The sequence below is a fragment of the Nicotiana tabacum genome, chromosome 8 (assembly GCF_000715075.1).
Source record: "Nicotiana tabacum cultivar K326 chromosome 8, ASM71507v2, whole genome shotgun sequence".
NCBI classification, from domain to species: Eukaryota; Viridiplantae; Streptophyta; class Magnoliopsida; order Solanales; family Solanaceae; genus Nicotiana; species Nicotiana tabacum.
In genome coordinates, this window is record NC_134087.1 from 64,819,392 (window position 1) to 64,834,895 (window position 15,504).

Here is a 15,504-nt window from a genome sequence, read left to right on the forward strand (position 1 = left end):
ATTTAAAGATTACAAGTTATATTAATACAAAAGTATTAATATAAATTGCAAGTGCTACATTTATTTCAAAATTCAAAATTAAAGTTTGCATTTAAAAAGTAAATTAACAAAAAATAGTAAAACTAAATTTTCATGCATAATAAATTAACAATACTTTAAATTAATCTAACAAACTAAAACATTAAGCATAAATACGTCTAATAATTTTAAAATAACACAAATTGTCTTAAAATCTTAAATACGAATTTCCGGAGGACGCTCAAGACAATACTTGATATGCCTCCTTAAACTGCCTGAGCCAGACTCTGAACGAAAATTTAAGACTTGACCACAGTTCTTGCACTTTACTTTCTGACCTTCTTCATTTTCTTCTACCACCTCAAAGTGTTGCCAAACATATGAGCGCACTCTAGAAGTACGAGGCATGATTTAAATTGAATTGAGATTTGAGAATTGAGAATTTGAGATTGAGACTTGAAATCTTGAAAATTGGAGAATGACAGAAATTGAGATTGAGTTAAGAAATGAAGAAGAGGGGGTGTATTTATAGTTTTAGAGAAGGTTAATTTTGTAAATTGAAAAAGGTTAAATTTTAAAGAAAAAAGAGGCTATTAATGCAATTAACCCGTTGGGCAACGGATCCCTGCCAGGTCTTACCGTTGCCAACGGTTAGTGGGCCCCACCTAATTCAAAAAATTAAAAAAAAAAACAAAAAAAAAAGATTGTACCAGGCCGGGCCGGGCCGGTTTAACCGGTACACTGTACTGTTCACGTGGACCGGGTTTGACCGGTCCGGTTAACCGTTACCAAAATTTAAACGGACCAACCCCTTCTACCCCTCCTACCCAGCCCCACCCAGTATGTATCGGGCCGGTCCGGTTCCGATTTTAACCGGTCTGGGCCGGTCCGGTTATGGGTCAACCCGGCCCGTTAAACACCTTTAGATACACGTGGTATTAGCGCACCAGTCATCATATCCATATCTACCCTTCTCACCTGTTAAGGAATTAAAGCGCGGATTGGTCTCGACCTCTATTGCATGCTATTACCCATCCCATTCCTATCAGTCCCGGAGGAATTTAGGATACTATTCCTATAAGAGGGAGGATTTTAGGCTGACTCTTGGGTTTTAAAGGTAAAAAGGCTAAGGCGACATACAAAACACGTAGGACTGCAGATTAATGGAAACATATAAACAATTAAGAGGCTCATATATACCTCCGCAGACAATGCATATAAATAGCATGACTTAAACACAATTAGGGTCAGAATTTAAAGTACTCAGGCAGGGTGTCTTAATTGTTGAAGTAGACCAATTTATTACATAACTCAGATAAGAAGTCCGATTCAGGTCTGCCTGCTAGTTGTAGTAGTTGCTAATTAACAAAGGCGGATTCAGTTTTATCATTATTAACTAAGGCTTGCCTAAGTGTGTATTGATGATGTCCTATGAGCATGATATCTATTACTGTATTAGGAGTGCAGCAGAGCAGCGGTTAATTTTTAAACAGGTGATTTGGATCCTATAGGCATGCTTTCTAAACCGTATTAATAAAAGAAGTAGGTTGCTTAAACTGATTCAGAACATTACGAGTCAAATTGATTTTTAACTAAACTAGTTTCAGATCCTATAGACATGATTTCTATTATAGCTGATTTTAATTCTTACAAGCATAGTATTTAAGTATTAAAGGCTGATTTTGATCCTATAGGTGTGGTATCTAATTGATCATGAAATGAAACAAGCAAGATTTATTTGATCACAGCGAAGTTCCTATAGGCATCATTTCTATAAAAATATTGATTTTAATCTTATAGACATGCCATCTAATTTCAAAGCTGATTTTAACCTCGTAGGCATAATGTCTGATTATAGCCATTTAGATCCTATAGGCATGGTGGCTAAATGTGGAAGTAAAACATGCATAATTTATTAAATAGATCATATAGGCATGTTATCTAAGTGTGGAAGTAAAACATGCAGAATTTATTAAACAGATCCTATAAGCATGTTATCTACCCTTCTAATAGCTAAAGCATGCATAATCACCCCATCCCATTTCACTAGCCAACCCCAATATTTTTTACAAATTATTACAGACCAAAAACGACTAAATTACATCAGAAAAGTGCAAAATAAGAAGTTACAACCATAGGAAGCCTGATTCTTGACTTCCTCTCTGAGTTATGGAATAAACTACCTCAAATGCCAAAGATGTTCAAAGCCTTTCTCACACCTGGGTGTGTCAAAGTTCCCTAAGGGTCTCCATGTACCCCGGGCAGTGGTTACACCCAGGTTTGCATAACCAGACAGAAATGAGTGCAGTGTGGAAGGTCCAGCCCTTATGTGTCCAAGTTCAGAGAGAGCTCAAGGGTCCCAAGGCAAGGCTCACACAAGAGGGGTAGAACCTACGTTCTAAGAATATAGTGGAAGTGCAGAATACAGAGATTTATTTAAAACTGGGTTGGAAATGGTAAGTATTAAGGGTTATTTGAAAATAGTAGTAGTAAAGCTCAAACTACAGAGAATCAGTAGTTACACAAATGGGTCAAAGTGGTTTTGGGAGTACATTGTATGAAGCATGTGACCCTCATGCATAGCAATATCTGATGCTGACATGCCCACAAACCAGCCAAAGAACACAAACACATAGAGGGTATATGGGGTTTGGGATTCATAAGTCAGCAAACACATAACAAGTGACTGACAGAGTACATATATAGGGAAACATTAATTTAAAAAGGGAGGGAGCATATTACAACATGCTAGTAATGTAACTTGACTGCATAAACATGAGCAGAAGCAGGAAAGAGTGAAAGAAACTGAAACATCTAAAGAGACATGTTGTTGTTGATGCTTGAAAATTAACTAGGACATACCAATAGAGAAGCAAAGTGCAGAAAGAAAGAAATAAGTAAGATTCCACAGTCTAGCCTTGGCTTTCAGCCAGCTAGACAAAGTAGTAGCACAAGTAGTAGTAGAGAAAAGGGAGAAAGTTTTTCGAGTAAGTGTGTGTTCTAAACTCAATTTTTTGTTCGTGTCATTGAAAGACGAGGGGTGCGTATTTATAGTTTTTGAAAACGAGTGAAAAGTAAGGTAATAAGTAAAGTCTTAACACAAACATGGAAATAATCACAAGTTAGAATCAATTAACACAAGTGATTCCCTTTAATTAAGGAATCACTGTTTAATGGGTAGTAGCAGGTTTAATTAAGGAAAGAAATCAGTTTGGGGACAGATTAATTATTGACATATAAGGGGCAGTAAAAGCATGAAGTAAACAATTAAGTCTAAGTACAAAATAGGCTTATTTTGGGAAAGGATTCAGCAAGGTAAAACATCACAGTAAAGGGAAAGGAATCAATTAATTTTAAACAGGCGAGTGAAATTAGGGTTCATAAAAGAAAGCTTTTGCAATCAGTCCCAAGATCAAGATAAATCACGGAAGAAACATGATTCTGCACTTCAATATATAAATAGAGTGAACAGAAGCATCAGACATGCGAGGCCAAGCATAATGGCAAAAACGATAACACAAACATACAGTAATGGCAGAAATAAGCAAGGATTCAATAGTAAGAAAATTATTTGAAGCTCAGTAGTCAAGTAGGTCAAGTAGTCACATAGAATCAACAGTTAAGAAGAACATAGTATCAGGTAAGATAAATCAGAAACAAGTAAAGGTCTCATAGTAGTAATAAGTGAGGAAAAAAACCCTTTTAAGAAATTAAGGCTTCGACACTAGTTGAGTTTAAGAGACGAAAATAACTCAAATTAGATAAGTCAAACAAGGAGAAGATAGTCAGAAACAAAGAACTTAAAATAAGCACATGTTTAGGAAAACAATTGCAGAACTCGGATAAAAAAGGAAGTAGGGTATTTAACATGCTGAAGTAGATAAAGAACAACATGAGCAAGTCGTTTTAAACATAGCAAAATAACGAACAATATTAAAATCAGAGATAAGATCTTTAAAGAACTTAAAGGAAAACCCTAATCGTTGAAAAATGAAGAGTTGTTTTGAAAGAAAATCGAGAGACCTTCATGAAAACACTTAAGAAGTTCATAGTAAGCAAAGATCTAAGATAGATCTGAAGAAAATTGAAATATCTTAAAGATTAGGGTTTCGGAAAACCCAGAAAAGGTGAGAAAGACCTTGAAAGTTACCGATCTAACCAGGAAGGTTACGGATCTGCCTTGAAAGGCCATGAATGGCTGGAGAAAGGTCATGGATGGCCGGAGAAAGGTCATGGATGGTCGGAGAAAGGCCATGAATAGAAGTCGCGCAAGGACTGGACCAGATCCCTTCAATATCTGGCCAAGAAACCATAGAAACAAACACTCAGGAGCCATAGGACGCCAATACACATCTCCAATGGCCATAGGAGGTCATGGATTAGGCAGGGGTTGAGGTAGATTAGAGTGGGATTAGATGGTGGTGGTTAGGGTTCGTGTGAGGTTTCAGAGAGACTTGAGAGAAGAGGGATTCAAGGACGGCGTTTGGTGAAGAATGAGGTAGGTTTAGGGGTCTTTCAGGGTTAAGAATGGTAAGGGCGAATATTGGTCGTTGATCTGAATGATCACGCCTGGATTAAAGAGGGTAGGTGGGGAATCCGGATTGGGTCATTTAATTGGCTTAGGGGTCGGGTTTGAATTGGAATCGGGCCGGGGAAATTGGTTTAATTTGGGGTCAGATTTAGGCTAAAATTGAAATGTAATTGGGCTATTATTTAAATAGCCAATTTTTCCCTTTTTAAATTATAAAAAATAGTAAATTAATTTTTGAAAATAAATTGAAAGATCCAAAATGATTTATGACATATAATTACCAATTTAAAAATATAGGACTTAATTTTATGAATATAAAACACAATTGAATCTTAAAAGGGCTAATATTGCAATTATGTGTAATTTAGATTAAAAATACTAAATAAATTTGTAAAAATATGCTAAAATTACATTAGATATATTTTAGCATAAATATAAAATTCCAATAAATGAATTACCAAAATAATAATTTTGAAAATAATTATTGGGTTTTTATGGATAAAAAAGGGAAATAAATTGATTTAAAAACCTCTAAAAATTATGGAAAAATAATAAAACACTTGGATATGCTTAAATATGCACATATATGCCATTTTGAAGTTATTTTGAATATTAAAAATATATAGGGAAAAAATTGGGCATCAACAGCTGCCTCTCTTTACCTGGGAAGGATGAAAGATTTATCGTGTAAAGATATGATGGCCAATTTTGACCGAATGAAACGGTTTGAAGAGGCTTAGGCTGCACCCTGGATTTCGAGATGCCTACATATCCCTGGTTTTACAGGAATCAGGCCATACGTAGTTCAAGATCCGTCGGCGGAGTATGCCGATGGAGACTTTTCAAGAACGGACGTAATATCCAGGACGGGTTGAGTAGAAGACTTGTGGGAATGGTTAGGTTCAACATGGATGCGGGAACTGGAGTGGGATTGCTCTTGTCGGATGTTTGTTACTCGCCGGTGTACCTGCAATTAAAACAATACAAGCGTATATCGCGCATAAATTTAAACATGATGCAAATTCCCGTCGGATCATGAATGTTGTCTTCGGATGGTTAGAATGACGTCCTTAGACCAGGCTGCCCTGGTCCATGAAGCATACAATAAGGATTCGCAGGCCATAAAATGATGCTCTCGGGCTATGAGGATGGTGCCTCCGAACCATGATGCCTTTGAATAATGATATGCAAATGATTAAAAGGGATCCTTAGGCCATGACATGGTGTTTTCAGGCTATGAAGATGGTGCCTCCAAACGATGACGTCTTTGGATAATTTGGCGATCTTTCAGCCCATGACATGCAGTATGAGGCAATTTTTCAGTCCATGATATGCAGTATGAGGCGATCTTTTAGCCCATGATATGAAGTAGCATGATGCGGACAAGACAGAGCTTAGTCTTGCGAATTGAAGGGCAGAGCTTAGCCCATAAGAGAAATGAAATAAACGATGCTTGAGATAGTGCTTAGTCTCGAAGAAAATTGGAGGCGGAGCTTACCCTCGGAAAGTAGAATGATAGCCTTATGCAAAGATGAAAATGCGGAGAGAGGTAGAGCTTGACCTCGGAAGGCGGAATGGTAGCCTTATGCAAGTTGGAAGGCAGAATAGTAGCCTTATGCAATGCAAATGCAGATGGAGGTAGAGCTTAACCTTGGAAGGCAGAATGGTAGCCTTATGCAAATTGGAAGGCAAAAAGGTAGTCTTATGCAATGCAAATGCAGATGGAGGTAGAGCTTAACCTTGGAAGGCAGAATAGTAGCCTTATACAAGAAATAAAATAACCAATGGCAGTGGAATTTTCTTAACTGATAGCAGATTGCGGTGTTGTGATTACTGGTATATACTGATAGCAAATTTTTTCAAGTGCAATGGTTCTAAGAGTCATATTTTGAACAATGTTTGTCCTTTGGGCGTATAGTATGTTTAATGATTTTGCAATCCTGGTGCCTGCATCCAAAGAAAAATCGTGAGTTTTGTAGAGGGGGGAGGTTAGTTTATATCTCCGCTGGCTTTGCTTGTCCTACTTGGCTTTGATCTGGTGATATTGTATGTATCATTGGGGTAGAGTTGCTAAACAAAGCAATTTCAGTAATAAACATGCATGATTTTGTAAAAATATGACATAAGTATATAATTAAGATAGCTTTTCAGATGAAACGATGACTCTGATGTGGTTCGGGACATTGCAACCTCTCTTGCTATGGAATTTTGAGGTTCCCCCTCAAAATTCTGCCCTAGTTTAATGGGTTGACGCTTCTAACTGTTGCTTGCGATGATCGCCTGAAATTACTTCGGAATTTTGAGGGTCCTCCTCAAAATTCTACACCAGTTTCCAACTGTGGGGGAAATGAAAATTTTATTGAATTGTGACCGAACCCATAGGCCTGCCTATGTATCCCCTCTTAAATGGGAATCAGGTCAGGCGTAGTTCAATTTACATCATATAAGGGAAGCATAAAGATTACACATAGTAATGCTTGACTGCATCTGAGTTAATTGGCTTTGGCTAGACTTCTCCGTCCATTTTTGCAAGTATGAGAGCTCCTCCTGTCAGAACCCGGTGAACCATGTATGGACCCTTTTAGTTGGGAGAGAACTTCCCTTTGACTTCATCTTGATGCGGAAAATTTTTCTTTAACACCAGCTGCCCCGGTGTGAACTATCTTGGCGTGACTCTCTTGTTGAAGGCTCTGGACATTCTGTTCTGATAGAGTTGACCATGGCAAACTGCATTCATTCTCTTTTCGTCTATAAGGGCTAGTTGCTCATAGCGTCTTTTTACCCACTCTGCGTCGTCGAGCTCAGCTTCTTGTGTGATCCTTAGAGAAAGAATTTCTACCTCAACGAGAATGACAGCCTCTATACCGTAAACCAGGCATATAGGGGGTTTCCCGGTTAATATGCGGACTATGGTGCAATACCCCAATAGATCAAATGATAACTTCTCGTGCCATTGTTTATGATTCTCTATCATTTTCCTCAATATCTTCTTGATATTCTTGTTGGCGGCCTCTACAACTCCATTCATCTGAGGCCTATAGGCTGTGGAATTCTTGTGTTTGATCTTGAAGGTTTCACACATAGCTTTCATCAAGTCACTGTTGAGGTTGGAGCCATTATCAGTAATGATCGACTCTGGAATCTCGAATCGACAAACAATGCGGTCGCGGATAAAGTCTGGCGCGACTTTCTTAGTTACTACTATGTAAGATGCCGCTTCGACCCATTTGGTGAAGTAGTCGATTGCTACTAAGGAAAACCTGTGCCCGTTGGAAGCGGTAGGCTCGATTGGTCCAATAACATCCATTCCCCAAGCGGTGAATGGCCATGGTGAGCTTGTTGCATTAAGCTCATTTGGAGGTACCTTTATTATGTTTGCATGTATCTGACAACGGTGGCACTTTCGGACGTACTGGATGCGGTCTGTTTCCGTAGTAATCCAAAAATAAGCAGCCCGGAGTATCTTCTTTGCCAAGACAAAATTGTTTATATGTAGACCGCATGTCCTAGCATGAATTTCCTCTAGTAGCCTAGATGCTTCCTTTGCGTCGACACACCTTAATAATCCAAAATAGGGAGTCCTCCTATACAGGATTCTTCCGCTGTGAAAGAAGCTGTTGGACAATCTCCGAAGTGTGCGCTTCTGAGTAGGATTTGCAAGCTCTAGGTACTCTACTTTTGCCAAAAATTCCTTGATATCATGAAACCAAGGCTTTCTATCTGCTTCCTCTTCAACATGGGCACAATAAGATAGCTGATCTTGGATTTTCACCGGAATGGGATCAATGAAATTCTTGCCTGGAGGTTGTATCATAGATGATAGGGTAGCCAATACATCAACGAACTCATTCTGGATTCTGGGAACATTCTGGAATTCCGTCTTTGTGAATATCTTTCTCAATTCTTGTACATGATGCAAATACGGGAGTATCTTGGTGTTCTTGGTTGCCCACTCTTCACGCACATGATGTATGAGTAGGTCCAAATCCCCAATCACTAGCAACTTTTGAATGTTCATGTCAATGGCTATTTTAAGCCCTAAGATGCAAGCTTCATATTCGGCCATGTTGTTGGTGCACGGGAATCTGAGTTTGGCAGACACCGGATAATGCTGACCAGTTTCTGATACTAGGACTGCTCCTATGCCGACTCCTTTGAAATTTGCTACTCCATCGAAAAACATTTTCCAACCGTCATAGGATTCTGCAATGTATTCTCCTATGAGTGATACCTCTTCATCGAGAAAATACATTTTTAGGGGTTCGTATTCTCCATCCGTGGGATTCTCGGCAAGGTGGTCTGCCAATGCCTGTCCCTTGATTGCTTTCTGAGTTACGTAGACAATGTCAAACTCACTCAATAGGTTTTGCCAGTTGGCCAACTTGTTGGTGGGCATGGGCTTCTGAAAGATGTACTTCAAAGGATCTATCCTTGATATGAGCTACGTAGTGTAGGCACAGAAGTAATGTCTCAACTTCTGGTCTACCCAAGTCAAAGCACAACAAGTGCGCTCTAATAGAGAATACCGAGCCTCGTACGGGGTGAACTTCTTATTGAGGTAATAAATGGCCTGCTCTTTCCTCCCCGTTTCATCATGCTACCCCAAAACGCAACCGAAAGCTCTATCCAATACTGCAAGGTAGAGTAATAGGGGTTTACCCAGCTCGGGCAGGACCAAGACTCGTGGTGTTGACAGGTATTCCTTAATTTTGTCGAAGGCTTTTTGGTAGTCATCGGCCCATTTGGTAGCCGGTTGTAGATTATGCTATGAACTGGCTGATGTAGTTGGGTCTCCCTAAGAAACTCATCACATCCTTCTTGTTCTTTGGCAATGGTAGTTCTTGAATAGATTTGACTTTCGACGGATCCAGCTCAATCCCTCGGTGGCTCACAATAAACCCAAGCAATTTCCCATCAAGAACCCCAAATGCACACTTTGGGGGGTTCAGTTTCAAATTGTACCTTTGCAATCTATTGAAGAACTTCCTCAAATCTTCCATGTGATCAGTGACCTTCTTGGACTTTACGATGACATCATCTACATACACCTCAATCTCCTTGTGTATCATATCATTGAAAATGATAGTCATGGCCCTCATGTAGGTGGCCCCTACATTCTTCAGGCCGAACGACATCATCTTGTAACAGTACATTCCCATGGCGTAATGAAAGCCATTTTCTCAGCATCTTCTTCATCCATCCAGATCTGATGATAACCAGCAAAGCAATCTATAAATGACTGCAGCTCATGCTTGGCGCAATTTTCAATCAGTATGTGTATGTTTGGCAAAGGGAAGTCATCTTTCGGACTGGCTCGGTTGATATCCTAGTAGTCGACACAGACTCTGACCTTTCTGTCCTTCTTTGGCCTGGCATGATGTGGCTAACCATGTTGAGTATTCTACTACCCTAATAACCTTAGCTTTGACTTGCTTAGTGACTTCTTCCTTGATTTTCAAACTCATATCAGGCTTGAACTTCCTAAGATTTTGCTTTACCGGCGGACATATCGGATCGGTTGGCAGTTTATGAGCCACAATAGACGTACGCAAACCAGTCATGTAATTATACGACCAGGCAAATATGTCCTCATATTCCTTTAGAAATTCTGTGTATTCTTCCTTTTCTGATGGCGATAAGTGAACGCTGATTCGTATTTCCTTGACGTTCTCTGCATCTCCCAGGTTAACAATTTCTGTCTCGTCTAGGTTGGACTTAGGTCTGTTCTCAAAGTTCTCAACTTCTTTAAAATCTCCTCATATATGTCATCTTCCTCTGAATCAATGTCTGTTTGTTGCGTTGTCTCGTTGCATGTCACAGTCATTGGTCCATCAAGATAAGTAATAGTAATGTTGTATAAGTGAAGTAATGAGAGAAAATGATAATTAGTGTTGATTCATAAGAAAAGTCAGAATGCTTTGATAAATTGCATAACTGTTTTGAATATTGAAGATCTTATTGCGGGAATTGAAAAATGCAAAAAGAAAATCATTTAGTAAAATAAAAACAGTGCATAATGCTTGTTTTAGCCTTGCTACCCCGAGGCTCGTCGGGCTTTGGTTGTCCTAATGGTCCAGTTATTGAGGCGTGCCCCTCTACTCACAACCTATATGGAAGGTCCTTCCTCCCCCTCCTCGAGAACAACACAATAGTCCATGTCATTGTCCTCTAGAAACAAGTTCTTCACCGCTACCAGTGCTTTTTCTTTGTCTGACCTATAAACAATGTCGACCTGTTGGAAAGTATGCTCCAAACGCGGTATTGGCTGCTCCAGTGGATAGTAAGGACCGCGCCATGATGATGACCAGTTGTTGGATTCTTCCTACGTGTAATCATATCCCAGACCGAAAGTAGTGCCATGTTTCTTGAGTTTTATGGGCTTAGAGATTCCTTGGAGGTTCTTGCCAAGCCCTTTGCCAGGTTCGTACCCACTCCAATTTAGTTTGCTCTTAATTTTATTATCCTACCATTTGTCCTTGTCAACAACATTTACCCGTTCAATGTGATGGTAAGTCTCTCCTCCTAGCATCCTTCTTCCCTCGATTATCGAAATGTCTGGCGATTGTATATAGGGTTGCTACCGTCGCCGTGAATGATCATTTCCTAGTGATTCCATTTGAATTTTACTACCTGATACAGTGTTGATGCTACGGCCCCAGAAGCATGAATCCATAACCGCCCCAATAACAGATTGTAAGATGCTGGCACGTCTATCACCTAGAAATCGACATCGAACCATGTTGGTCCCATTTGCAAGCATAGGACAATCTTACCAATGGTGGATATTTCGGAACCATCGAAGGCTTTCACATTGATAGATCCATCTTATATCTCGTGTAGTTCCTTACCCAACTTCTTTAGTGTTGCCAGTGGATACTGGTTAAGACTGGAACCTCCATCGATTAGGATTTTGGTGATAAAATAGTCTTCGCATTGCACAGTGATGTGCAGCGCCTTGTTGTGCCCCAACCCTTCAAGTGGCATCTTGTCCTTATGAAAGGTGATCTTATGTCTCTCCAGCACTTGTCCTACCATGTTAGCCATTTCCCCACCGGTGATGTTACTTGGCACGTATGCTTCACTTAGTACCCTTAACAGATCATTCTTGTGTACCTCAGAATTTTATAGCAAAGCAAGAATGGAGATTTGCGCCGGTGTTTTGTTCAACTGGTCGATGAACGAGTATTCCTTGGCCTGTATCTTTCTCCAAAGATCATCTGGACCCATCTTAATGATGGGTGGCCGATTGGAGGCCTACTCACTAGACTCATCTAGATGTTCAGGGGTATAGACTCTACCAGTTCTCATCATACCCTGTGCTGCAACGGTCTCTTCAAACCTGACCATTGCCTTTCCTCCTCACCTCGGCTGTATAGTCCCAGGGTACGACTTTTGTATGGAACGGTGTCATGGTCGACATTGCCACTGGGATCGGCATGGCTATCCTTACTTCGAACGGAGCATGTGCCTTGGGTGGTAAATCTGCAACCTCAAATGGTGCGGGTGCATTTGCCGGAGACACGAATTCAACCTCAATAGGTGCTGGTATTTTTGCGGATGATGTTGCTTCAAATTCGAGTGGCACAGACAAGTTCACCTTAGCGTCCTCAAATGGTTGAATCTGACTTTGATTGGATTAAGAGTAACTATTAGCTTTTTTGGGTCATCGCCTTATATGATCAACCCGATTGATCCCTCGGGATCCCAATCATCTTCTATTTCAATCATGTGGATACCTCCATCCATATGGTCTGACAGAGGGTTGTTGCGGACATTTGGAGCGGGTTCCTTTGCCACAATAATCTTGTTATCAATTAAAGACTAGATCTTATCTTTCAAGGAACGGCATTCATTGATCATGAAATGAAACAAGCAGGATTTATTTGATCACAACGAAGTTCCTATTGGCATAATTTCTATAAAAATATTGATTTTAATCTTATAGACATGACATCTAATTTCAAAGCTAATTTTAACCTCGTAGGCATGATGTCTGATTATAGCCATTTAGATCCTATAGGCATGGTGTCTAAGTGTGGAAGTAAAACATGAATAATTTATTAAACAGATCCTTTAAGCATATTATCTACCCTTCTAACAGCTAAAACATGCATAATCACCCTATCCCTTTTCACTAGCCAACACCAATATTTGTTACAAATTATTACATACCAAAAATGACTGAATTACATCAGAAAAGTGCAAAATAAGAAGTTACAACCATAGGAAACCTGATTCTTGACTTCCTCTTTGAGTTATGGAATAAACTATCTCAAATGCCAAAGATGTTCAAAGCCTTTCTCACACCTGGGTTTGTTAAAGTTCCCTAAGGGTCTCAAGGGACCCCGGGCAGTGCTTACACCCAGGTTTGCATAACCAGACAGAAATGAGCGCAATATGGAAGGGCCAACCCTTATGTGTCCAAGTTCAGAGGGAGTGCAAAGGTCCCAAGGCAAGGCTCACACAAGAGGGGCAAAACCTAGGTTCTAAGAATATAGTGGAAAGTACAGAATATATAGATTTATTTAAAACTAGGTTGGAAATGGTAAGTAGTAAGGGTGATTTGAAAACAATAGTATTAAAGGTCAAACTACACAGAATCAGTAGTTACACAAAGGGGTCAAAGGGGTTTTGGGAGTACATTGTATGAAGCATGTGACCCCAGAAAGGGTCGGGTTTGGGTCATGCATAGCAATATCTGATACTGACATGCCCACAAACCAGCCACAGAACATAACACATAGAGGGTATATGGGGTTTGGGATTCATAAGTCAGCAAACACATAACAAGTGACTGACAGAGTACATACATAGGGAAACATTAATTTAAAAGGGGAGGGAGCATATTACAGCATGCTAGTAATGTAACTTGACTGCATAAACATGAGCAGAAGCAGGAAAGAGTGAAAGAAACTGAAACATCTAAAGAGACATGTTGTTGTTGATGCTTGAAAATTAACTAGGACATACCAATAGAGAAGCAAAGTGCAGAAAGAAAGAAATTAGCAAGATTCCACAGTCTAGCCTTGGCTTTCAGCCGGCTAGACAAAGTAGTAGCACAAGTAGTAGTAGAGAAAAGGGAGAAAGTTTTTAGTGTAAGTGTGTGTTCTAAACTCAATTTTTTGTTCGTGTCATTGAAAGAAGAGAGGTGGGTATTTATAGTTTTTGAAAATGAGTGAAAAGTAAGGTAATAAGTAAAGTCTTAACACAAACATGGAAACAATCACAAGTTAGAATCAACTAACACAAGTGATTCCCTTTAATTAAGGAATCACTGTTTAACGGGTAGTAGCAGGTTTAATAAGGAAAGAAATCAATTTGGGGACAGATTGATTATTTCCATATAAGGGGAAGTAATAGCATGAAGTAAACAATCAAGTCTAAGTACAAAATAGCCTTATTTTGGGAAAGGATTCAGCAAGGTAAAACATCACAGTAAAGGGAAAGGAATCAATTAATTTTAAACAGGCGAGTGAAATTAGGGTTCATAAAAGAAAAGCTTTTGCAATCAGTCACAAGATCAAGATCAATCACGGAAGAAACATGATTCTACACGTCAGTATATAAATTGAGTGAACAGAAGCATCAGACATGCGAGGCCAAGCATATTAGCAAAAGAGATAACACAAACATACAGTAGTGAAAATAATCTAGGATTCAGTAGTAGGAAAAATATTCGAAGCTCAGTAGTCAAGTAGTCACATAGAATCAACAATGAAGAAGAACATAGTATCATGTAAGATAAATCAGAAACAAGTAAAGGTTTCACAGTAGTAATAGGTGAGAAAAAAAACCCCTTTTAAAAAATTAGGGCTTTGACAGTAGTCAAGTTTAAGAGACGAAAAGAACTCAAATTAGATAAGTCAAACAAGGAGAAGATAGTTAGAAACAAAGAAATTAAAATAAGCATACGTTTAGGCAAACAATTGCAGAACTCGGATAAAAAAGGAACTAGGGTTTTTAACATGCTGAAGTAGATAGAAGAACAACATGAGCAAGTCATTTTAAACATAGCAAAATCACGAACAACATTAAAATCAGAGACAATATCTTTAAAGAATTTAAAGGAAAACCCTAATCGTTGAAAAATGAAGAGTTGTTTTGAAATAAAATCGAGATACCTTCAGGAAAACACTTAAGAAGTTCATAGTAAACACAAATCTAAGATAGATCTGAAGAAAATTGAAAGATCTTAAAGATTAAGGTTTCGAAAAACCTAGAAAAGGTGAGAAAGACCTTGAAAGTTACCGATCTAACCAGGAAGGTCAAGGATTTGCCTTGAAAGGCCATGAATGGCCGGAGAAAAGTCATGGATGGCCGGAGAAAGGCCATGAACAGAAGTTGAGCAAGGACCGGACTATATCCCTTCGAGGACTGGCCATAAAACCATAGAAACAAACACTCAGGAGCGATAGGATGCCAATACACATCTCTAATGGCCATGGGAGGCCATGGATAGGCAGGAGTTGAGGTAGATTAGGGTGGGATTAGATGGTGGTGGCTAGGGTTCGTGTGAGGTTTCAGAGAGAATTATGAGGAGAGGGATTCAAGGACGGCGTTTGGTGAATAATGAGGTAGGTTTAGGGGTCTTTCAGGGTTAAGAATGGTAAGGGCAAATATTGGTCGTTTGATCTGAATGATCAATGGTCTGGATTAAAGTGTGTAGGTGAGGAATCCGGGTTGGGTAGTTTAGTAGGGTTAGGGGTCGAGTTTGAATGGGAATTGGGACAGGGAAATTGGGTTTAATTTGGGGTCAGATTTAGGCTAAAATTGAAATATAATTGGGCTATTATTTAAATAGCCAATTTTCCACTTTTTAAATTATAAAAAATAGTAAATTAATTTTTGAAAATAAATTGAAAGACAAAAAATTATTTAGACATATAATTAATAATTTAAAAATATAGGACTTAATTTTATGAATATAAAACACAATTGAATCTTAAAAGGGCTAA